Source organism: Schistocerca americana, chromosome 4 (genome assembly GCF_021461395.2).
Source record: "Schistocerca americana isolate TAMUIC-IGC-003095 chromosome 4, iqSchAmer2.1, whole genome shotgun sequence".
NCBI classification, from domain to species: Eukaryota; Metazoa; Arthropoda; class Insecta; order Orthoptera; family Acrididae; genus Schistocerca; species Schistocerca americana.
Genome location: NC_060122.1, coordinates 672052171 through 672077738, shown reverse-complemented (window position 1 = coordinate 672077738; position 25568 = coordinate 672052171). Strand labels below are relative to the sequence as shown.

The following is a 25568-nucleotide window of genomic DNA, read 5'->3' as shown; positions in this document are numbered from 1 at the left end:
ACATAAAGGCCAGAACGTGTGAGACTCCTTTTAGTCGCCTCTTACAACAGGCAGGAATACTTTGGGCTTATTCTAATCCCCGGACCCACAGGGGGGCTTCCAGCACTTTAGCACCACATAGGAGGAGGGACATATGGTTTACCATCACAGTGGTAAACCATCACCTTGACCTTTTCAGGCAATCAATCACCCTTAAAGGCCAAGATGACGGCACCGGTAGCAACTCTGTTGTCTTTAGGTCCCCTGCAAATGCGCCAGACGAAATGAACACATCTTCGTTCTAAATTGGCGCGGAGCTCGTCGTCAGACTGCAAGAGGAGATCGCGATGGATAATGATCCCCTGGACCATGTTGAGGCCTTTATGGGGAGTGACGGAAACAGGAATATCACCCAGCTTGTCACAGGCGAGAAACGCTTGGGATTGGGCTGGGGATGCTGTCTGAATCAAGACTAAGCCGTTTCGCATCTTAGACAGCGCTGTCAAATCTCCAAACCCATCCTCAAGGTGTTCAACGAAAAATTGAGGCTTCGTAGGTAGAAACGAGCCCCCATCAGCTCTGCTACAGACTAAAACCCGAGGCGAATATAGCTCTCTCCGTTCTATTGCCCTACATTCCTCCCATGGTGTAGCGCGGGAGGGAAACGATTTAGGGATCATACATGTCGGCATTGTATTCGATCTTGCCCTTCTTAGAGACTGATGGTGCTGTACGGTCACCAGCACGAGATGACTTAGTCCGCTTCATTGCAGGTCATCCGTCCTCATGCCGTCCACTATGATCAGGGGCTCTCCCCACAGGCGCCACCAGCCACAGCAAAGGTCAACTGGCATGATGGATTCCTGATGCCCCAGGAAGACAGGCATCTACTCCTTGTCATACGAGGGTTTACAGCTTAGGCATCAGCAGTGCAATCCCTGTGTTGTCAGAGGGCTACCACCAAATGGGTACATGACGGCATCACCACAACGGACTGGCTACCGTGCTGGATACTGGGCGCAGAGAAATCCAATATTGTCATGGGGGTGAAAGAGGACACGAGACAACAGAAGATGACATACCCCGGAAAGTGTCCTCGCCCAAATAGTTGAATTACAGGTGGAGATGCAAAGCCATGACAAGAGAGTCAAGAGAGCAAATCTAAGGGCACTGTGGATAACTTGTGCACCACGTAGGGTGTCCTTCCCCATATGGCCTGCACTTCCGTAGAATTTTGAAAGTGGCATGTCAAACCATAGAATGGGACCTGAACTCATAGGGCCAGAAAGTGAGAGACTCCTTTTAGTCGCCTCTTACGACTTGCAGGAATACCTCGGGCCTATTCTAACCCCCAGGTCCACAGGGGGACGTCATGACAGATTACGCTGTTGTACACACATGTGGATATCGCTTACAATTTCTGAAACAGGTTCAATAATGTAAAAAACGTCCTAAACTGAAAGTCGTGAAACAAATCTGAAATGTGGTTGTCTTATCACTTACAAAAATGGCTTTTTCGAGCCAGTAATATTGTGAGAAAAAAGGAGACAATATGACGTCTACAGTATGAGCCATATTGTTCTCTTTGTCGTTTGAGATCATATCCGTCGGTCACAATGAACACATCCGATTGAAAAATGATGCTTTCAAATAGGGATGGCACAAGAATCGCAATCGGTTGCCTTCTAGGGTAGAGGTGATGTCGTCGAGCAGTATCAAATTCGTGGACGGGCCTAGGATTCTTTTTGTTTCCTACTGGAGTCAGTGGAAATAAGTTTGAAACAGCCGAGTGGTAGCTCTAAGGTAGAACTTGAGATGGTGAATTATCCTACGTGGTTGAAAGAGTGTGCCAGAGTTGGGCTCGAACCCAGTCCTTCGCCTTTTGAAGTCACCGCTATAACATCTGCAACATATGAACACGCCTCGCCATCTACTCGACGCGTTAGTCTACCAGTATCTTCCTCACTTTCCCAATCTCGTTCTATAACCACCTGTTTGCCTCTTTCAGCCACTAGATCGGTCGTTTACACGTGATTTTTTTTTCTTTAACACTGCTGACAGTAAACGGTGCTCTGGGTCGAACATGGCATACGAAAGTCTACTTCAGTACTCCCTAAGTCACCTGATGGTGTGTGGGTGATGTTACTTCTGGGACTACTAACTGATTCCCTCATCCCTGTTCCGCTCGCAAATGACACATAGATAAGAATAATTGTCGGTAAGCCTCTGTATTAGCTCTTAATTTATCGAATTTTCTCGTTGTGATCTTTTCGCGAGACTTATGTGGATGGAAGTAATACGTTGTCCGACTGTTCCCAGAAAGTCCACTCTCGAAATTTCAACAGTAAGCCTCTTCGTCATGCACAACTCATCTCTTGTAGCGTCTGCCACAGAAGTTTGTTGATCATCTCTGTGACGCTCTCGCTTCGACTAAATGATCCTGTGACAAAACGCGCCGCTCTTCTCTATTTCTTCTGTTAGTCGTACTTTGTACAGGTTCCAGTTTGATGAACAATACTCAAGAATCTTTCGAACGACCTCCTTGTAAGTCACTTCTCTAGCGGATGAATTACAATTCCGTAACATTCTTCCCATGAATCTTAGTCTCTCATGTGTTTTTCCTACTATTCCTTCTATGTGGTCATTTCACTTGAGATCGCTCCAGATATATACTCCTAGATATTTTACGGAGGTTACTGTTTCCAGCAAATTATCATCAACAGTGTAGTTGTACAATAGTGGTTGTCTATTCTTATATATGTGCAATACGTTATATTTATTTTATCCCAGCATCATTCATCACTCCTCCGTAGGTCCTTCTGCAGAGCGTCATTGTCTTCTGGCATTGTTACCTTCCTACAGCAACCACCATCGTCTGCGAACAGCATTTAAAGAGCTTCAGACGCCTTCAACTATATCATTTATACAATTCGTAAACAGTAACGCTGCTTCCTTGTGATACCTCGGAAATTAACTTTACATCTGTCGACTTTGTTACGTTAAGAGCGACGTGTTGAATTCTGTCTGCAACGAAGCCTTGAATCCAATCGCAGATACGGTCCGATGCGGAGCAGTTCAAATGCCTTCCCGAAGTCAAGGAACACGATATCAATCTGAGCGCCAATGTCAACAGTGCTGCGGATCTCATGGAGGAACAGAGCGGGCTGAGATTTGCAACTTCTCTGTCTGCGAAATCCATGTTGATTTTCATAGAGGAGAATTTTGCTCCCCAAAAACCTAGTAATACATGAGCACAGAACATGATCCATAATTCTTCAACAGACTGACGTCTAAGACATAAGCCTATAATTACGTGCGTCTGTCCTACGACCCTCCTTGAAAAAGGGGCATGACCTGCGTCTATTAGTCGCCAGGTACCCTTCGTTACTTCAGCGATCTACGATGAACTGCTGCTAGAGAGGGAGCATGTTCTTTCGCATAATCTTTGTAGAATCTTACAGGTATGTCGTCTGGTCCTGATGCCTTTCCACTGCAAGGCAATTGAATTTTTTTTTCTATTCGGTGATCAGTTACCTCAATAGCTGCCATTTCGGAGTTTGTACGACGTTTGAAGTGAGGGACGGCGTTACGATCTTCTGCGGTGAAACAGTTTCGGATGAGTGAATTCAGTATTTCGGCCTTCTTTGTCATTTTCCGTTTCGGTGCCATTATGGTTACTGAGTGAGTGAATAGATGTTTTCGAACGGCTTACTGATTTTACGTAAGACTAAAATCTATTAAGAGTATTTAGTCACAACGGTATTCCGCTGATCAAATTGTCTAATTTTCAAGGATTGATAAGTTCCCTGATAACTGAAGGCATGTCATCTTGTACCTCCTGCACGGCAGAGAGCACACACATTCTTGCATTTCCTCTGGTATGAGTAATAGCCCTCATGGTACAAGAGGAACCATCTTTCATCGGTTTCAGTGCATTAGTCATAACGTATCGCCATCATAGATCGAGATATCAGTAAGTATATCGAGAAGCAGTTTAGGAGACAAAAGTAATCAAAGGTGTAAGGAAATGAACAATAATTATTACCAAACAGAATGAATACCTTACTCTCTTCAGAAGTGGACGTTAAAACAGCTCCCTAACGCTGAACCCTTGCTAGGTGTAAATGAGAGTGTACGCTACTCTCAGAATTTTTAAATCTCAGGAAGGGCTTGCACTTTGGTAGTAACAGAACTATTTATAAGCCTTTCACGAAAGCACCAACATCATTAGCGATTCGGAGCTGAGACCTCACCTATGCTCGATGTCAGTCTCATGAGAAGCAAATGTAACGATGGGCTACTCAAGAAGGCTCATACTTTTACAGTGACCCAAGGATTTCATGCTTCAACTCCCATTCCTCCTCCAGCACGTTACTCGCTTTATCGATAGGAACTTTTTTTAATATTTTAAAACAAACAGCATCCCATCATAGCGATCAACCGCGGTTTGGCTATTCAGGGACGCCCACCTCTTTGTATATAATAAATGACTAATGATGCTTACAGCGTTTAATTGCAAAACAACAGATTTGCAAACACGGATAGAGTAATTGCTAGCTGGACCACCAGGAAGGCACGAACATCTTCAAGAGTGTTACGGAAGTGGCGATCATGTCTCACCTGCAGTTCTGTCCTGTTACATTGTTACCGTGGTTTCAGTCTGATCTCACGTTTCAATCGGCAAGTGATAGCAGACATTCTGTATGTGAACTCTGACATATTTACTGGTAAGACAGAGACCTGTTAGTTCCGCAGTTGTGCGGCGCCCTATAATACAGCGCAGAGCCAGGCTCTTCGTCAACAACGCAGTTAATCCGCAGAGCGTTGTTCCAGCAGTGTAATGGAGAGAGTTGAGCTGACATTAGCAATTGCGGACACACATTAAAGACCGCACCGAAACAAACTTCTCTCAGCTAGTATACTTTCGTATTCATAAATAAAGAAAAGAATCCGTTGCTAAATATTTGTGTTTGCGTTTTCTTGCTCGACAATTCCACCTGCACGAATGCTTATCCTCTCGGTCTTACTTCGAGCTGTGATATTATTAAACCACAGTGTTTTCATTTCCCTGTATTTTCATCTGTACGACTGCTGAAGACACTTTAACAGTAGTATGGAACCTCAGTTGCAGCCGGCCGGAGTGGCCCAACGGTTCTAGGCGCTACAGTCTGGAACCGCGCGACCGCTACGGTCGCAGGTTCGAATCCTGCCTCGGGCATGGATGTGTGTGATGTCCTTGGGTTAGTTAGGTTTAAGTAGTTCTAAGTCCTAGAGGGCTGATGACCTCAGAAATTAAGCCCCATAGTGCTCAGAGCCATCTGAACTATTTTTGAACCTCAGTTGCAGCGCCGTTAATAGTGCCCCCGCATCGCACTTCTGGGAGCAGCTATATAAACGACCGAAGGAAAGCGACATTTATTAATTCCTGTTAACTTACTCTGTTCCAAAAAACATCATATACAGTTTCACTAGAGGAAGAAAATCTACGAAGAAAAAACGGCAAGACCTATAAGAATTATAAAAACAAAAGAGCCAAACCATGCTTTGCGAGTGAATTACTGCCAGTGACTGTTACTCGATACAACTCATTAGCTGGTGACGTATATACGAGAAGTAATCTACGTTTCCATTATGACTTCTAAAAAAGAGACTTAGGTAGTTTATTTTTTGTTTGCAGGGGGGGGGGGGGGGCGAGCAGGAGACGGGTAACCGCGTAGATGGTCAATGAGACCAGAAAGCCCTAGCTTGCAAGGGCGAGCAGGAGACGGGTGCCCTACTAACCGCGTAGATGGTCAATGAGACCAGAAAGCCTTAACTTGCAGGGATACAAAGAAACCACATTCGCTGGCAACACGTAACACCACATCAGCCGCTTTGGCATTGTCTGCTAGCACAAGAGGGAGCTGGTCAGGAAGATTAAGATGCAGTCTCGAAGCAGCCAAATTAAGGCAGTCTGTGAGTAAATGGGCCATTGCAGGCGGGCTCCGCATCGGCAGTAAGGGGGATGCTCACATCGGAGAATGTGGCCATGGGTCAGCCAAGTGTGGGCAATGTGGAGTCCACAGAGGATGGTAGATTCCCTGTGAGATGCATGCAGAGAAGACTGCTATGTGATCGTGGTCTCCTTAATTGTCCTCAGTTTGTTTGGAGAGTTTAGGGCAGACCAATCTGAGTTTCAGACCTCCAGCAATCGACGGCAGATCGAGAGTCCGATTCTTGGACCCCCATTTCCAGAATCAGCACCCTGGTGGCCAATTTGGTCAACCGGTCAGCTCGTTCATTTCCCGAAAGCCCAACATGACTAGTTGTCCGAAACTAGTGGGTGATGAGATTAGCAGTGGTCTATCGCCTGAACGCTGCTAAGGGAGACACTACAGATTAGGATACTCTTGACAATGCAAGAACGAATATGGTTAAGTGCTAGTTTACTGGCCATGAATTCAGCAATGAGGATACTGCAGCCGTTCGACAGAGAGGGGAGTTCACTGCACTGTGCATGTGTATACGCAAAATCTGTTCATCTGTCCACTGTTGAGCCATCGGTGAATACCAGTTCTGAACTTGGATACATCTCAAGGACAGCAAAGAAAAGGAGGCGAAAAATCGCGAGGATAACAGAATCATTTGGACCAAAGGAGATCTTCAGACAAACCTGAGGTTGGGGCACAAGCCATGGGGGTAGATGCGATGTCTCCCTCACGAGAGACCACAGTGAAGAAAGCTGCTGTTCTGAACAGAGATATTGGAAGAATACAGAAACTGGAAACACAGTTCTGCGAGGTGGAGCTCACTTCCAGGGAAAGGGACGTAGTAGTTGGGATGTTCAGGGAAGCATATAGCGTATTCAGCGCTGTCGTTGGCGCCTAACAGGTTATGTTCACATGACTACTTCGGAAAGTTCCTGTCTCAAGTTGGCCCCCAACAATGATGAATAGGGTCCAGTATCTGCAATACTGAGGGTGATGTCGAACCATATGCAAGACTTCCATAATCAAGACTGGACAGAATCAGGACACGGTAGAGCCGTAAAAGGGTAGAATGATCTGCACCCCAGCTAGTGTTAGTGAGGCAGTAAAGTGTATTGAGGTGTCGCCAGCACTTTTGCTTAAGTCGATGAAGGTGGGGAAGCTACATCAGCTGGGAATCAGACACAGTCCCACAAAATGGTGCATCTCAACTACAAGAAGTAGCTGATGGTGATGTTATGTTATCTTTGATATGAGAGGACCAATTTATGGTTAATGAAGGTGTTTTTATTACAGACAGTTATGATTATTTTGAGAGAATGTGCACACAAAATCGACGAAACTGGTAGTAGGCTGACGTTCGAATTCTACAATGTTAACGGCTCGAATGAAATCAGACACAAAGCGCGCCTGCGAAGATGCTGAATTGCTTTATGGTAAAGGTTGCAAAGAGGTACGTAGAAAAGTCGAATTTCGTTGCGAGAAAGAGAGAATTACTCAGTTTCAAAGCCGAACTAACCATGAATCCAGAGAAACGTAGATCAATTTTTAAAGCAAGTAACAGGATGTCACTACGTAAGATATTAAGACACGTATTTAGTGGTACAGGCTGGCATTGTAGTTTTCGTACCAAGGTGTTCGGACATTAAAGGGGTGACGATTTATGTTTTCTTTCTAATGCTACGTTTTTTTTCACGTATCCTTATTTTCTGTTATTTTCTTGCTGAACAACACGTACATAAGATTTAGAGAAGTATCGTAAAATCATGTAACTGTTGTGATAAGCTAATAAGATCGTTAGGAATATCATACACTGAAGTGCCAAAGAAAATGGTATAGGCACACGTATTAAAATACAGTGATACGTGAACATGAAGAATAGGGCGCTGCGGCATCGCCTATGTAAGTGCCTGGCGCAGTTGTGAGATCTGTTACTGCTGCGACAATGGCAGGTTGTCAAGACTAAAGTCAGTTTGATCGTGGTGTTATAGTCGGCACACGAGAGATGAGACGCAGCATTTCGTAAGTAGCGATGAAGTGGAGATTTTCCCGTACGACCATTTCACGAGTGACTTTGAATATCAGGAATCAGGTAAAACATCAAATCTCCGACATCGCTGTGGCCGGAAAAAGATCCAGCAAGAATGGGGCCAACGACGATTGCAGAGAATCGCTCAACGTGACAAAAGTGCAATCCTCCCGCAATCGCACTCCTACGGATTAGTGGACAGCCCTGCAGGATTCATGGTGCCAGCTCTCTCCAGCACTACTTCAGACATTAGTAGAGTCCATGCCACGTCGTGTTGCGGCACTTCTGCGAGCTCGCGGGGGCCCTACACGATATTAGGCAGGTGTACCAGTTTCTTTGGCTCTACAGTGTGCATCAAATGGCGCAGTGGAATATGTCTTTAACAGATTTCTAGCCGTCGCTGGGACGACTGACAGATATGTTAATAACGCAATACTGGAGAAGCTAGGAAAGATTCATTAGACATTCAAAACTGTCGTGGCGAAGAATACAACTGAAAAAATATTGCGTGTACAAGTAGCAGAGTTTAAACTCGAATGTTAAATATAAATCCCATGATAGTTTTTGCACCCAGCTGGAACCTGCTGTTGATAGACTCAGCTAATTCTTCAGCGGCAGCATAAACATTGTCAGGTTTTATTCAGACATTTTATTTGCTGCCTTCAACATACACCAAACGCTGGAAATTAATTTTAGGCAAACCAAAGCTTACTGTGAAAATCTATCAGTCACAAGGTGGGAAAGCAGAATCGAGGCATTTGATGACTATGAATGCACTGAAAGCTTAAAAAATGACACGGCAGAATCAGATAGTCAGTGAGTGTGATTCGGTTTTGTGCGAAATGCTCAGCTCGGAATTTATCTTATCATTGCATTTATGGTATGATGTATTACTGTGTGTTAATGTTATAATCGAATTATGGCAAATTTTACAAGCCCGTTTGAGTATTGCTCTTGAACATCTGCCAACATTTTGTGAGTGGGTCAAAGAAGATCGACAAAGTGTGTTCAAGCAATGATTGTCTGGCGTTCAAGTTATTGAGAAAAGAAATTTATGTAAGCCAAAATATTTTAAAACTAAAAGGGTAGCCAAAAGGAAAAGGATATTCGCTTATGAAAGCAGTTATGGACCTATACAGTCCCACAAAACACTATTCGAAACATCTTTTTTTTCCATTTTGAGCGATATGGATTCATGATTTATATTTTAAACCAACATTTTGAAAAATTTGCTTTTCTTATGATATAAACTAGTCAAAAACTATACCGAAGGATCATATATTAAAAAGTTACCAAGAATTACACAGTCCTTCGAGTGGGTGAAAACTGTGACTTTCAATCTTACGAATTGTATGAAGAAGTTTGTGGACAGCCCTGCTGGATTCATGGTGTCACTTCCCTCAAGCACTACTTCAGACATTAGTAGAGTCCACGTGACGTCGTGTTGCGGCACTTTTGCGTGCTCGCGGGGACCCTACACGGTATTAGGCAGATGTACCAGTTTCTTTGACTCTTCAATGTATAAAGTCCTGCTTCACAGATGTGACGAAATAAAAAATAAACTGTAAAAACTTTTTGCGAACTGCTAATTCCTTATTTCCAATTCCATTTCATTTGCTCTCTGTGCCCTTACCACCGCCTTATGGACATCATAATTCCCTACAAAAAGTTCTTCCACGGAAATATTCCTGTGATTTTCTAAAAACTTCCAAGTCGCTTGTCTCAAGATATGGAATGTAGGACCAGGCGAGCTGGCGCTGTGATTATGGGACTTGCATCGTTTCGAGCTAGTAGGCTTAAACCCCCGGCCAGACACCAACATTTCGGGTTTCCGCGGTTCCTCAGAATCACTGACAAGCGCCGACGTATTTCTTTTGAACGGGACGTTGTCAATTTCCTTCGACATGCTTCCCAATCCTAACTTGTGCTCAGTCTCTTATAACGTTATCGTCTACAGATGGTTAATCCTGACTACCACGACCCCCTCCTCCTCCGCCCCCTTCGCTCTTGTACGGTGTACACGCCGACCTAAACTTCGTGACGACACAGTTTTCTGTGTAGTACGCACAGCGGGCGGACGGGCGTCGTGGTGCAGTAAAAATTTTCTCCTCATTAACATGCATCGCCGTTTTTTCAAATAGTCTAGAGAAAGTTTTCGAAATATCCAATAGTTTACAGCGAACCTGACAATGTGTTGACGAGGCACAAGAGTGGTACTTCTCCTTTTGTAAAGAAGATTATCACGATTATTCAGTATGATTTGGAAGTTACGAATTTCATTCCTTGGGTGGGGGGTGCGGGGGGGGGGGGGGGGTGGAGATAGTGATGTTTAACTGATTACCGTTAATTATCTGATGTTTGGGGAGCATCAAAGTGCAATAGTGTCTCACGATACAGTTCAGAAAAGCGTTTCCTTCCTCTGTCACATACGAGGTGCATTCAAGTTCTAAGGCCTCCGATTTTTTTTCTAATTAACTACTCACCCGAAATCGACGAAACTGGTGTTACTCGCCCTGCAGACGTACACATTTTTCACAACGCTGACGCCATGATTCCATGGCAGCGGCGAAGGCTTCTTTAGGAGTCTGTTTTGACCACTGGAAAATTTCTGAGGCAATAGCAGCACGGCTGGTAACTGTGCGGCCACGCAAAGTGTCTTTCATTGTTGGAAAAAGCCAAAAGTCACTAGGAGCCAGGTCAGGTGAGTAGGGAGCATGAGGAATCACTTCAAAGTTGTTATCACGAAGAAACTGTTGCGTAACGTTAGCTCGATGTGCGGGTGCGTTGTCTTGGTGAAACAGCACACGCGCAGCCCTTCCCGGACGTTTTTGTTGCAGTGCAGGAAGGAATTTGTTCTTCAAAACATTTTCGTAGGATGCACCTGTTACCGTAGTGCCCTTTGGAACGCAATGGGTAAGGATTACGCCCTCGCTGTCCCAGAACATGGACACCATTTTTTCAGCACTGGCGGTTACCCGCAATTTTGTTGGTGGCGGTGAATCTGTGTGCTTCCATTGAGCTGACTGGCGCTTTGTTTCTGGATTGAAAAATGGCATCCACGTCTCATCCATTGTCACAACCGACGAAAAGAAAGTCCCATTCATGCTGTCGTTGCGCGTCAACATTGCTTGGCAACATGTCACACGGGCAGCCATGTGGTCATCCGTCAGCATTCGTGGCACCCACCTGGATGACACTTTTCGAATTTTCAGGTCGTCATGCAGGATTGTGTGCACAGAACCCACAGAAATGCCAACTCTGGAGGCGATCTGTTCAACAGTCATTCGGCGATCCCCAAAACAATTCTCTCCACTTTCTCGATTATGTCGTCAGACCGGCTTGTGCGAGCCTGAGGTTGCTTTGGTTTGTTGTCACACGACGTTCTGCCTTCATTAAACTGTCGCACCCACGAACGCACTTTCGACTCATCCGTAACTCCATCACCACATGTCTCCTTCAACTGTCGAATTTCAATTGGTTTCACACCACGCAAATTCAGAAAACGAATGATTGCACACTGTTCAAGTAAGGAAAACGTCGCCATTTTAAGTATTTAAAGCAGTTCTCATTCTCGCCGCTGGCGGTAAAATTCCATCTGCCGTACGGTGCTGCCATCTCTGGGACGTATTGACAATGAACGCGGCCTCATTTTAAAACAATGCGCATGTTTCTATCTCTTTCCAGTCCGGAGAAAAAAAATCGGAGGCCTTAGAACTTGAATGCACCTCGTATAGAAACTTCGAAAATGGGGTCGAGGAAGTCGCGGAGCGCCATGCAGGCAAGAGAGCAAGTTGAAGGATTGGCAGATCTGAGAAAATTACTTTATTCTTATTGAGTTTAATGCCTGCTTTTAGGATAAATGCCCTGTGTCATGCACTGTAAAAAATTGTCAGCTGGCGATGTGTGTAGATAATGGAGAAAGCCACTTCGAGAAAGAGTACCATGGAAAATTAATGTACACTACTCAAAAAAGTTTGGAATACTATCATAAAGTGTGGTCTATGATACTACAGGTCTCACTGACCTAGGCGCTTCATGCGTTACCCATTTACAGCCTATATAAAGGACGGTGTTTACTGCTGACATGCTTTGTTGCCTTTCCCAGGCACGTAAACATATCGCTGTCGCAGTTGCACACCGCGAGCAACAGCTTCATTCAGTTTGTTTTCAGCACTACAGCAACATGCCACGTAGAGGCACAGAACACTTTGACAGTCAGGGTAGTGGCTTTATTTTCAGCAGGTCATACAGAGCAAGATGTTGCCGATCGGTTACATGTCACACAAAGTAATGAGTCTGACGTGTGGAGCAAGTACAGAGAAATGTGGACGACAGACCTCGCAGTGGTCGTGTTCGTCCTCGTATGACAAAACCAACGTAGGCTCGCTTCCTGTAACTGTCGGCTCGCAGGAGTCCAACTCAACTCCCGGAAGTATTGGAAATGGCTTCTCCTGGGCAACAGGGATTCTTATCTCAGAACGGACAGTGCGTAGGAGATGGCATCATGATGGACTTCATTCCAAAGACCAACGAGAAGTTTTGCACTGAATCAACGGAACCGACGCAATCGAAGGATCTGGAGTATTGCACATCAACACTGGACCATTACAGAATGGAGTAATGTCATGTTTGCTGAAGAGACCAGGTTTGGTTTGCGACCGGACACTAGCCGTGCTACGGGGAAGCGCTAGATGACACCAGGAATGCCGATACGTTCAGGAAGTCCATACGTTTGCAGGTTAAAGTGTGACGTCCTGCGCGGTAATAATGATAGGACGGCGGACCCCTGTAATTACCATCTACATCAATTTTACTGGTCCCCGACACTTCTAAGAGGTCCTAAAAACGGTTGTAAGGCCCTACAGAGTGAAAGGGGTGACAACGTCATCCTCGTTGATGACAATGCAAGATCGCACCGAACTCTAGTAGTGTCTCAGTACGTTCAATGATCCGACATCAACTGAATGCCCCCTGACAATCTTCAGCACCTCACTGAAGCTGCTACAAAGGAGTGGAACCCCATATTACAGGATAAATTTGATGGTCTCATCCAGAGTATGCCATACACAGTGGAAGCACTCATCTCTGTGTGCGAAGGACATATTCACTAGTACAGATTAATGATCATCATTAGCAGATAAAGATTTTCACTGTTTCTGTTTTCAAGACGTCACTTAGGGGAGCGCCTGCTTTGTTTTGTAATGATTTTTTGTAGTTAACCAGAATCGTTGTTTTCAGTAGGAATTATAATTATTTTTTTTGGGCCATTGTACAAACGTCAACGAGTGTACTATAAGAAGTCACTGTAGCAGCCTCTACAATATTCCAAGCTGTTGTTGAGATGTGTATTTTACGCATATGCCGAAGGTTGAGTCTAAAGTAGGGTACGTGCAAGACAAAACGTAAAATCAAAGTTGAACGTTTCAGCAGCATTGAGTTCATTAGAAACGGGCCACTAGCTCGATTGACATGGATGGGGAAGCGAAAGGACTGTTACAATTTTTAAGAATTATTCGGTCATCTCTCTGCTTCACGGAAACCATTTAAGATCTCATCTAGCAGCATCGGAAAAGACTGTGCTTCTCGAACACGAATTCAGTATCCTAATCACTGTGACCCCCTAGCTCAGTTGCACTGAACGGACACACGCACACACGTAACTGCTCTTAGCTGGTTCGTCGTCGAGAATGAGGCGTCTGAAGCTGAACCGCGTACGTCATCCGAGTTGCAGGATGAGTAGGTGTGGGGCCAGTTGGCGTTCTCACAATGGAGCGGAGCGTTGCAGATTTTAAGTCTGTATCTAAAGAAATTTATTCCACTGTGGAAAAATGGGCCATGTACCCCAAAAAACTTTACAATACAACACTATTCACGATAGGTCAAAAAATTAATGCGACAAATATTGGTTGGATTATGACAACGGGAACGGTAGTGTTTAATGCCATAATTAGTCGACAGTCTTAGTATACTATCATGACAAAATTAACGTTAATTCCCTACTGCGCTTAATAGCAATAACGTACTTTTTTTTCTTAAATCATTTTAGTCACCAACTTAAAGAACAGGTAAATTGGTTCCATTTCATACTGGACGCCTGGTACAGCAACCAGTCATGAATTTCTTGAAAGGGGCAATATCGGTTACAAAATCTTTCATTTACAGGAAATGACGCATTTCGCCCTTTTGGGGCGTAAAAATTTAATGTGGAATACCAACATTCGTCCATTAATGTCCATAATTGGCATTTTTCCACATTAATTTTTCGCCAATCCGATGATGCTGAAAGGGGGCGAAACGCGTCATTTCCTATCAATAATAATGACTCTGGTACTGAGACTGTCCTACTTCAATAAATTAAAGGACAGGCCTTTTCCCGCGTGACAGCCAGACTGTTGCTGCAGTTGTCTGAGAAACATGAGGAATTCTTGTGGATGCCTTTAAATTCCCCAAATAAACCGCATATCGAGGCTAAATAGACAACCACCCGCCTGCAGAGCTAAGAAAACCTCCTCGCGATGGACAAGAATTGCGTTGTCTGGCGCAATTTTACTTCGACCACGCAAGGAGAATTTTTAAATTTCAAGCAACGAAGAAATGCAGCCATTTTTCGTGGCATATTTGAACCTACGCGGTAATCAATACGCCATATTAACCCAGTGCAATAAATGTCAGTTCCCTTTTGTCACATCAAACAGTTTCCAATGGAAGAATCTTAATGGAAAGGTATTACCAACACCGTCTACATCACCGTACGTGCGAAGCAGAAATGCCCAAAGAAACCGCCTTAAATGCACTTGTCGTCCATTCTGGTTGAATACCCACCTGTACCAATGGGTGACCACCTTTTTCATCTTCTGTAGGCCATTAACAAAGTTACTTCCACAGGTCGCCAAGTATCGTGAGCCAAACTGCGGCAATGAAGAGTAAGCGCTGGCACAACACACGCATAAAAGCGTTGTAAATCTTGATTTCCGCCCTGCAAGTGCTTTTAATACAGAATCACATGATATGCTTGTTTGTGAGGCCATATAGCTAAACTAACCTTCCTTGACATTGAAAGCATCGTTAGTAATGAAGCATACTTTTTTCGTTTCGCAATGAACGCGCCACTACGTAATTTACATACTTGCTGAATGCGTTGAGATTTGAGTGACGAATAACCCAGCTTTAAAGAGCCTACGGCATTTCGTAAAATCTACGTTAAGATTACATTAAAATAACAGCACTGTAGCACAATTGCTGACTCGTGACAAGCCGCACATAAATCAGCGGTGCAGGCGACGTACTCAGTACATCACAGCAGTACTACCACAAAAATCGTTTTTAACGCTCTCGTATTACAGTTACGAGGTTATCAGTGCACGTACAAAATCAGTAGAACCGAATGTGGTTAGAAAGGAGAAATTGTGAAGACAGAGATAAAAAGCAGTCTTGAGATAAAATCGCACTCACTCTCACCCAGTGTCAACTGCACAATCGCTCTAGCTCACATAATTTTAAGTGCGTGAAAATTGTTTAGATATTCTAAAAATTACGTAAAACAATAAGATAACAAAAAAACTAAAATGAGATCACAAGAAAGTGTGACTGGTTGTTCAGTTACCAAAAATGTAGATGAGTCAGCCACCCTGATAACACAAAAACGTCGCCCTAAAATTTTACGGAGCAAGTCGGATAATTCACAAAATCTTAAAAGATGTACACATTGACCTGATTGTCAATTAAAATAGAGGGCTCTTCCCTTTCGTACTCTGTCTTAGCTAGGACTAACGTAAAAGATGTAATAAACCCACTTATGATCTTTGTCTCATACTTTCACAATACAATTCAGGCCCAAGTCCGTTTGGTAGGTCAATCGAATCCTAAATTTTAACCATTTACTTTTTGCTGCAGTTTGTCACATACACTAGCTGTCAAAACCGGATGCCAGCCGTGCGCTCGCAATAACATGTTTTGTGGTGAAGGAAATGGGGCTGTTATCACCTAATTACGGAGTACAGACGTCAGCAATCAAATGTCTAACGACACAGCAGCATGGAAAAGATAAACCACTTAACAGTGCCTCTATGATATATTTATACACATAAGGTGGACACGTGAAACTTTCTGTCGAGCAAAGCCTTAACTGTACAATACTGCGATAACATGAATATAGCTGTTCAATATTTAGGCTTTATTGAATGCCTTCCTATTCGCTGCCCCGTGATTCATAACCAGAAGTACTGTTCTGAACTTCAGGAAACCGCGCAGCATGTGGCTGACGAGGCGTGATGAAAGCAGACAAAGAAGTGGGTCGCCGCTGAAGTGCAACACGACTGCAGTGCAGACGGCACGCTGCGCGGCCACCCTCCCGCCAGCGTAAGCTTTGGCCGGCAGGAGCTGGCGACGTCAGCTGCTGCCAGCAACGACACGGGAGCACCGCGCTGGCACTCTCTGCACTCGTGTTCCACTTGAGGACACCCCGAGATGCCGGCAGAGGAGCTTCGTAATTAATGCAGCAGCGGGAGGAGAATACAGCAGCGGCCGGGTATCGATCTCGGACCGCCACGCGACCCTGAGCGGTCCAACCACGTGCGAAACGTCAACGACGTAAACAAACGCACGTTGGCGTTCAGTGCTCGTAACTCACCTGAGCGACGACTTCGGGAAGCGTATCCCCAACACACACACGACTGCTGTCAACACTATGAACGGACGTGATGTGTCTGTTTCGATACAATCGCGGTGGCGCTATCGCCCCTATCGGCGGTCACGAACAACGGTTAGACTACAGGCAGTACCCGATCGGCACAGCTTGAGCAGCAGTGCCGGAATGCGAGTGGAGTCGTGCTCCACTCAGCTCCTGCTGCCATCTGGCGGCAACTGCGCGATGCAGTAGACCCGCGCCGCTGAGTACCTCAAACTCCTCTAAAAGGGTCGTGACACACGACTTCTATTCCCTAACCAAATACCTGAAGTTGTGTGTTCCATGAAAAACGCACACACACACACACACACACACACACACACACACCACAGTATAATACATATATCATGATACATTCTGGTAGGAAAGTTGTTAGGGTTTGGCAGCTCTAGCGCTCCAAGCCTTGAGAAAGCAGTCACGTGTGTTGTAAGGACAATGTTTGCTTTTAATCATTTTCTACTTAATTAATAAAATAGTTATGTTTTAGCGTTCCATGCGTTAGCAAACGACCAAGAGACATGAATTATCGTGAAATAATGTAAAAAACGGCCGAATCACACTGATTCAGTGGCATACGCTACCACTTATTCATGATGAAATACCTTCGAAAATATGTATTTCTGTTGTCCGTTGTTATTATCATAGGCACCTTTCATAGGCACCTTCCCTAACACTTAAAGAAGTTTTGGGGATTCTAATGATTTGCCAAATCTTACGCTTCACTCGACTTTCTAATACACGAATATTTTGTAAATGTAGTTACTTCTGCTTCAGAAGCGAATGCGTTGGAGATTTTTGCCGTTTGTGGCTCAGGTTTAGCAACAATTGTGGAATTTGTTGGGAAAGTGTTCCACTACTTGACGATTTATTATCACGTCTGTGTGCTTTTCCCTTAAGCTGGAGTTGTGGTTGCTTATTTTGAACGTTAAGTGATGTAATTATAACACTCCATAAACGTTTTCTGCGTTCCACATTCGGTTAAGTCTTCTGCTGTTTACTAGTTTTTTTTTGTTTGTTATTAGGAAAAACATTATTCACTAAATATCTGTACGTTACAAGATAATCGTAAATAAACTGGCCCGTACTGCACTGGTTCGTACCTCCCAGGATCCTTAAGAAATTAAAGAACGACAAATGTGGCATCATTTTATAGTTACCGTCGAGTTTTAGGGCACTACATACACTACCTATTGAAAAAACTACGTTACAGGTCCACATTAGTATTCGCACTCACCAAGTTTTGTACTCACCAGTGTTGCCAACTGTAAAAAACCCAAGTCGCTAGATTCAATATCAAAAGTCGTTAGAAAGTCGCTAAAACTGATTTTACTAGGGGTGTACTGAAAATTTCGTGCTGTGAATGGTGCAATTAGCCAGTGGGGGAGGGGGGGAATAAAATATTAATAAAAATTGTGTTATACGTAATTGCTATATTATCTTAATCAAATGACGCATCGCTTGCAACAACATACATATAAAATACGCTAACGTTTAATTAAACATGTTATCATAATTGATGCAACACATAAATTGTTGTTTCAATCACAGAAGTCAAATATACTAGAAATATACAACTATATTTGTAACAAAAGAAAGCAAGAACTCAAATTAGGTTACAAAATATATACATACCGGTATGTGAGCTATTCATCATCGTCACTCAGAAGATCGAATAACTCTTCTGTTTCATGCTCTGACAGACCTGTTGTTGATGTAGAGGGTTGAACAACGCTCAAAAGATGATGTTGCAGTTCGACTGGTTTTGTCGCAAAAGAGTAACTTTTATTCGTTCCAATAAGCTCCAATACGTCTGACGGTATGTCAAAAGATGCACAATCTTTATTTTGTTTCTTCAGCTGGGCTCTCAATGTGATCAAAGCATTAATTGTCTTTAATGATAATCTGTTTCGTTGTTTAGTTTTTATAATGTTCATAGAACTGAATATTCTTTCCACTTCTGCATTTGAATGCGGTAGGCATAGAACAGTCATTGCTAGCTGTGAAATACAAGAAAAAGGATTCTCCCCTGCGGCATTTTTATACTGCAAAACCTCACGCCAAAATCGAACAGTGTTAGTAGTGTTATTCCGCTTAATGAAGTTGATATTATGCCATTCTTGCAGCATACCGTCTATGAAATCGCCACTAAAACCCAATTCTTTGGCTACATCCGCTACAGCATTATCTTTATTCACTTTTAGTGTTTCTTCAACATTCAGCATTGCCATTTTTTTCAGGATCGTAACGTTACTTGGCAGTCTTTGTTGAATTTCTTTTATGAGTTTCAGACTAAACTGAATGCATCTCTTCTTCAAATAAACTTTATTTTCTTCAGACAAACTTGACTCAGACAATTTCTGTTCAAAGATAAAGCCAAGGTTCGGATTTGCGTACATACATTCACTTGGAACTGGTGTTGTCAACAAATCAACAGTTGGAAAAACTATGTTTTGTCCGAGTGACTGCATGAGAAATACAAGTGTATCTAGTAATTTAGTGGGGTCATTGTCTTCTCCTTCAAAAGCTTCAATTGATATTTGTACGTCTTTTAAAGCACGTTTAAGGTAAAACATGTAAAGATGATTTGAGTCGTCACAATACATCTTGTACAAAAGATCGGCAGTGTAACAATTGCCTTGAACCGTGGCAAGTGAAAAATGTTGCTTTAGTTATTCCCACTGCTCCAGAATTCTTCGTATTGCTGGTTCAATTGAAAGCCAACGTGTTACACAGACCTCCGAAATTTTTAGTGTCTGTTTTCCACAATTTATTGTCTCATAAACCTTTTTATATTCCTCTTGTCTATTAGGTGAAATGGAGAACCAATTGTAGGTTTCCCGTACAAGAAACTCTATGTTTCTCGGTATGGTATTCACTGAGGCGTGCGAAACTGCAAGCTGAAGAGAGTGACAAATAAAACGGATCAATACCAAATGCTTCAAACCATATTCTCTCTTGAGTCGTTCGAAAACCCCATTGTTTATTCCAGCCATTGCAGAAGCATTATCTGTGCCAATTCCTACCATATTAGCGATTGGAAGTTTGAGATCTTTCAAAGAATTCACAAGAACAGCAGCCAGATTTCTTGCAGCTGCAGTTTCTACTACAGCGAGTTTGAGAAATGCTGATCTAATGGTTTGGTTGTTTGCACTATAGTACCGTATAACGATACCTAGCATTTTAGATATTGATACATCTGTGGATTCATCTATTAGTACACTATATTTTTGGTTACCTATATCTTCAACCAATGATTGTGTAAAATATGGAGCCAAAACTTCAGTTATAATGTTAGTGCACTTTTTACGATGTAACTGCATGTTTTTAGCGCCATCATCACCGGAAAACACCTTCTTGCACAGTATTCCTAAATGATCTACAGCTAAAATAGAACAATGTTCAGCAATAAATAAAGAAAGGGCGCTATCTGCTCTGCTTGCTATTCTAACTGTAGTTTTCGTAACAATTTTCACAGGTAAGGTGGTTTGTGTTTTTTTTAAATCAATTTTTTGTTTATGCTTAATAGTTTTCGAATGCTTTCTAATATCACACAATTTAGCATACAACTCTGTTGCACATACTTGATATCTTGCCTTGGATAAGTCTCCAACGACTGGTTTCAGCCACCCATTGAATTCAGGTTCTCCTTCCCACGAACCCCATATTTTTGAGCGCACTGCTTCTTCTTCTGCGGTAAATCCATTATGTAAGCCACCACAACATAAGTTTCACCACTTTACTATCACTGAAAATACATTAAAATTCAGGCGAACTAGAGGTCATGAAACAATCTACTCACTCGATATCAGTCCTATTGTTCATTTTTTAAAACGTAATAATGTCTGAGATACCCCCACCGAATTGTTCTTGCGTTACCACTGTGCATGTGGTAATAATTTGACAGCGAGTTAATATTTCGAAAAATTAGAGGTTGCTGGACAGAAATGTATTTTATTATACTTTATATTACGTATGTTTTTTGTCAATTCGAAAAATAAAGGGAGTTCAAAAGCTGAAGAATTATAGATCGATACGCTATTGACGATAACAGGGTAGTGGGTAATGAATAATGAATTGTTCTATAGTCAAGACTTTCTTACTCTGTAGGCAATTCCCACATTCAGGTTTACTAAATGCTGAACAATGCTACACGATCTGCTAAGAACTTAATTTAACTCAATAAATCTAGAACAAAGTAGGTGTAGTACCCATTCTACAGTTAAAATCTTAGTTTTGTTAATGAAAATACTGGCCCAAAATAGTTTTGATTCGTACTTCAAAAGTCGTCAGTACTCCAAAAGTCGCCAGATATGTCGCTAAATAATTTTTGTCGCTAAAAATATTTTTTTCTTTTTTTTTGGTCGATAAGACGAAGGCAAAAGTCGCCATTTCTAGCGACAAAGTCGCTAAATTGGCGACACTGATACTCACTTGACGGAAGTGATCCTCATGATCACTTGGGGCGCTGCTATCGCAGAGGGTAACACAAACGAGACGGAGTGTCGCGACTGGTAAGTTAGCCTATGCCCAATCTGCAGTGCCCATCAATCTAATTTTAAAATTACAGATACAGGCACGAAAATAATAGCCCCATAATATGTCCTTGTTATAGCAGAACCTTTCACTGGACTGTGTTATTCGTATTTCGAGTTCAGTTCTTCATTCTCCGTTTTACGTAGCACTACACACAGGGCGATCGAAAAGTTGCGCACATCTACAGGGGCGTTTGTATGTATTGCAGTATTCATTTTATTCCATAAACTCAAACGCAGTTTTTATAAAATATGCTAAAATAGGAATAGTAAATTACTAATAGATATGAATTATCGTGAAATACATGTAAAAACAGCTGAATCACACTGATTCTGCAACATAACTTACTCATGAAGAAATACCTTCGAATATGTGTATATTTGCAGCCGCTGAGTTTAATGCGTGCGAAGTACACAAGGTGCGTTCCATAAGTAATGCGACCAATTTCATGAAAAATCATTTATTGAATATATTCGTACAAATAATCAAAATTTTTCAAAATAGCACCCTCTTGCGTAGATACACTTCTGGAGGCGGTTGTTCCATGCCTGAAAGGCATCCTGGAATGCCTTTTCCGGAATGTTCTTTAGAGCTGATGTAACATGCGCCTGGATGCTTTCAATCGTGTCCCAATGTTTTCCTTTCATGACTCCTTTTAACCGAGGAAACAAAAAAAAAAAAACAAAAAAACTCAGTGGGAGCCAGGTCAGGACTGTAGGGAGGCTGGGGAACCAATGGGGTCTTGGTCCTGGCCAGGAAGTCGTTGACAATGAAGGCGCTGTGACTCGGCGCGTTGCCGTGGTGAACTTTCCATGTGTCCTTGATGTCGCTTCGGCACCGCGAGACCCTCCTTTTCAGTCTTTTGAGCACTTCCAAGTAGAAAGCTGAGTTCACTGTGGTTCCGATAGCCACAAATTCGTGGTGGACAATGCCACTGATGTCACAGAAGACAATGAGCATGGTTTGGATCCTGGACTTGCTCATGTATGTGTTCTTGGGATGGGGCGACGACGGGGTGTGCCACTCTGAACTCTGCCTTTTTATCTCAGGGTCATACTCAAACATCCACGACCCATCACCAGTGATAACTAAGTTTAAAAAATGAGGATCATTTTCACACATTTCCAACATTTCTCGGCACCGAAGCACTCACATGTGCTTGTGTCCGTAGGTCAACACTTTGGGACGAGTATGGCACACACCTTTCTCATGTTCAAATCTTCGGTCACAATGCGGAAAACGGTTGTTTTTGACATGTTTACGGTTTATGCTATCAATTGAAGGCTCAGCCGTCTGTCAGAGTTCAAACAATCGCGCACATGCGTCACATTTTCGTCGACTCGTGCGGTTGATGGCTGTCCACTGCGAAGTTCGTCGGTGATCTCCTCTCGGCCCTCCATGAACGACTTGTGCCACCGGAAAACCTGTGATTTGGACAAGCAATCATTCCCAGAGGCATGCTGAAGTAATGGAACGCTTCGGTGGCGGACTTCCCAAGTTTAACGCAAAATTTCAAAAATGCTCAAATGTGTGTGAAATCTTATGGGACTTAACTGCTAAGGTCATCAGTCCCTAAGCGTACACACTACTAAACCTAAATTATCCTAAGGACAAACACACACACCCATGCCCGAGGGAGGACTCGAATCTCCGCCGGGACCAGCTGCACAGTCCATGACTGTAGCGCCTCAGACCGCTCGGCTAATCCCGCGCGGCAAGGCAAAATTTGATAGCGTACCGTTGCTCTACAGAATCATCCATTGTGCCGTGTTACATTAACTCAAAACGGGGTTGACGGAAACCTATGTCCTGACTCTCCGGCAGCTCGCAGCCGAATGAGACAAAGAGCTTTTTGAAGCTAACACCCCCCTCCTCTTAGCCCAGCCGGTTACAACACGCTGTGGTGTACCGTTGCGTCAGAAAAAAATTGGTCGCATTACTTATGGAACGCACTCTATATTTCTGTTGTTGTCTGTTGTTATTATCATACACACTTTCCCTAACATTTAGAAAGTTTTATGGAATCTGATGATTCGACAAGGCTTACACTTCACTCTAATTTCTTATAGAAGAATATTTTTAAATGTAATTACTTATGCTTCAAAAGCGAATGCGTCGAAGATCCTTGCCGTTTGTGGCTCAGATTTAGCAACAGCTGTGAAATTGGTTCCTTCTGCGTTTGGAAACAGTTTCATTCCTTTTTACGATGTATTAGCACGTCTGTGTGTCCGCTGAGGAAGAAGCCTCGAGACGTTAAACATAGAGAATGTAAGGCCCACAATCCTCTACAAGTGATATGATCACCAAAAATTTCGTTTAAGAAATGAATTGTTTCATTACATGTATGACACGTGGCACCGACCTCCTGCAACTTGAAATGACGTTGATCTATATCAAGGTGCGGAAGAAACTGTGTAATGATGCCTTTGTAGACAACACTGTCCACTATAGTTTCAAAGAAAATAGGGCCAAACATTCGTCGACACCACACGGTAGATGATACTCAAAGTGCGGGTTTTATGCAACACATGTGGGTTTTCTGCTAATCAATTTCTTGTGATTTGGCTACTTGCGTATTCAACAAGTCTGCACCAGCGTCCCAAGCGTCCAAATCTTGGAACTGCCATCTTTTTCGTCAGAACTATTACACAATAGACCTAACAAGTAAATCTGCACCAACATCCCAAGGTACATGTACGGAACCGCAGGCTTGTTTTCACCGCTGAGTGTAAAAGTTGACATTTTTGTAAAACTGCTATTTACTCATACTGAAACTTCTGACAGATCTACGTTCGTATTTATTAAGCTATTATTGTCATTTTGTGCAGCTAGAATAAAATTACGTTATGATTACACAGAGTTATGGACTATAAAGTGCTTGCTTTATGTCATGCGAATGATTCAGTTTACTTTTCTTAGCATTTTGGACATGGAAGACGCAATTATCTATGCAGAACTTGGCGCGAAAATACCTGCCGTTGTCGTTAGAAGGGCAGAATGACGACGTAATGCCACAGCAGTTGGAAAGGTTCGACCCTGGCTGGGAAGAAGGGATGAAAGAAGGGGCATATACCTCTGTTAATGAAAGAGTTGAGTCCCAAAGATCCACAGAAGTTTAGGAACTTCAGAATGGATGTGTCTTGTTCTCACAAGCTGCTGTCAATTTACATGACGGGATTCGCGCAGATTACACAATAATGACGAAACTACCACACATTCGGTTTACGCACTTTTATTATTGCCTGTGCCTCTCTCTCTCTCTCTCTCTCTCTCTCTCTCTCTCTCTCTCTCTCCCTTTCAGCTCGGTACAATCACCGACCGTAGTTATGGTCTATGGGCACAATAAAGACCGCAAAGATGCAAAACGCCTTTGACAGTCCTCACTGGTCGCGGCCGGCACAATTGCTCTGACTCTTCTGGCTATTTTCTCAACACTGTGTAGCTGTTGTCTCAAAACTACCATTCCCAGCAGGCTGAAATAATACAAAAGATGTAATCAAATCAAACAGGTTCGGTATTTGCACCTATTAACGCTATACATACACATAAAACTACAATTATGTGCACGTTAACGTAAAACGTATGAACTCACAATTAAACTTCTGTAGAAGTATCTTATGATGGTACTGCGTATCTAGAGGATTATATACAGGCCTTTCCTTGCTGTAAGCGTCAATAAGCGCATTTATACTTTCTTTGTTTCGTTCCATTTCTACATTAAGAAGCTATTATTTGATATACAGCTTTTCTTAACGGCAATACTAATTTTTTTTTAGAACTTGCTCATTGAAAAATGTGGATCTCTGGGCGACAGCCAAAGAGACCTTCGAAAGCTAACGTATTTCTCATCTGCTGACCACAAGTGAAAACAATAATACGCAGAAAACACGCTCGAAATGTAGTGTTCTGCGCATGCGCGCATACACCTGCGCTTGCGCGGATCCACGGAAAACTCTCTCCGGATGGTCAACCGTCTCTTGAAAACGCAGCTTCACACGTTCTGCCGCTAGGTGACGAAGCGTCTACACCTGACTCGAGCATGTGTCGTCCAATATCGGCTTAAGGAGAAACCACGCCTCACCAGTGACGAAAACATGGTCTACTCTGCAAATTCCACACATGTCTGTCTATGAATGACCGAAGCCACGCTTGGCACACGAAACGCTTTCGTTTATCTGGTATCTTCAATTTCTACACAATACGCATGAAATTTTAACTTCTGCATCTCTTTCTGAGAACCGAAATCTGAGACTGGACAGCCAGTACATTGAAAATTTTGTAGGCGAAAGCAGCACCATATCCCTCACCTCAGCCATTACCGAGCCCATCAAAGTGGCTGGTCTCTCGGTACTCGTCTTGTCTGCAACTGAGCCGC

At 43.1% G+C, this 25568-nt stretch overlaps 1 long non-coding RNA gene across 1 annotated transcript in view; it reads right to left on the bottom strand.

The window, feature by feature from the left end:
• The window catches only part of LOC124613114, a 734013-nt gene extending 717248 nt beyond the window's left edge, over positions 1–16765 (bottom strand). Inside the window, exon 1 of the long non-coding RNA XR_006979607.1 lies at positions 16604–16765. This is a non-coding gene — a long non-coding RNA (uncharacterized LOC124613114). The remainder of the gene's footprint in view (positions 1–16603) is intronic.
• Between the last annotated feature and the right edge of the window lie 8803 nt (positions 16766–25568).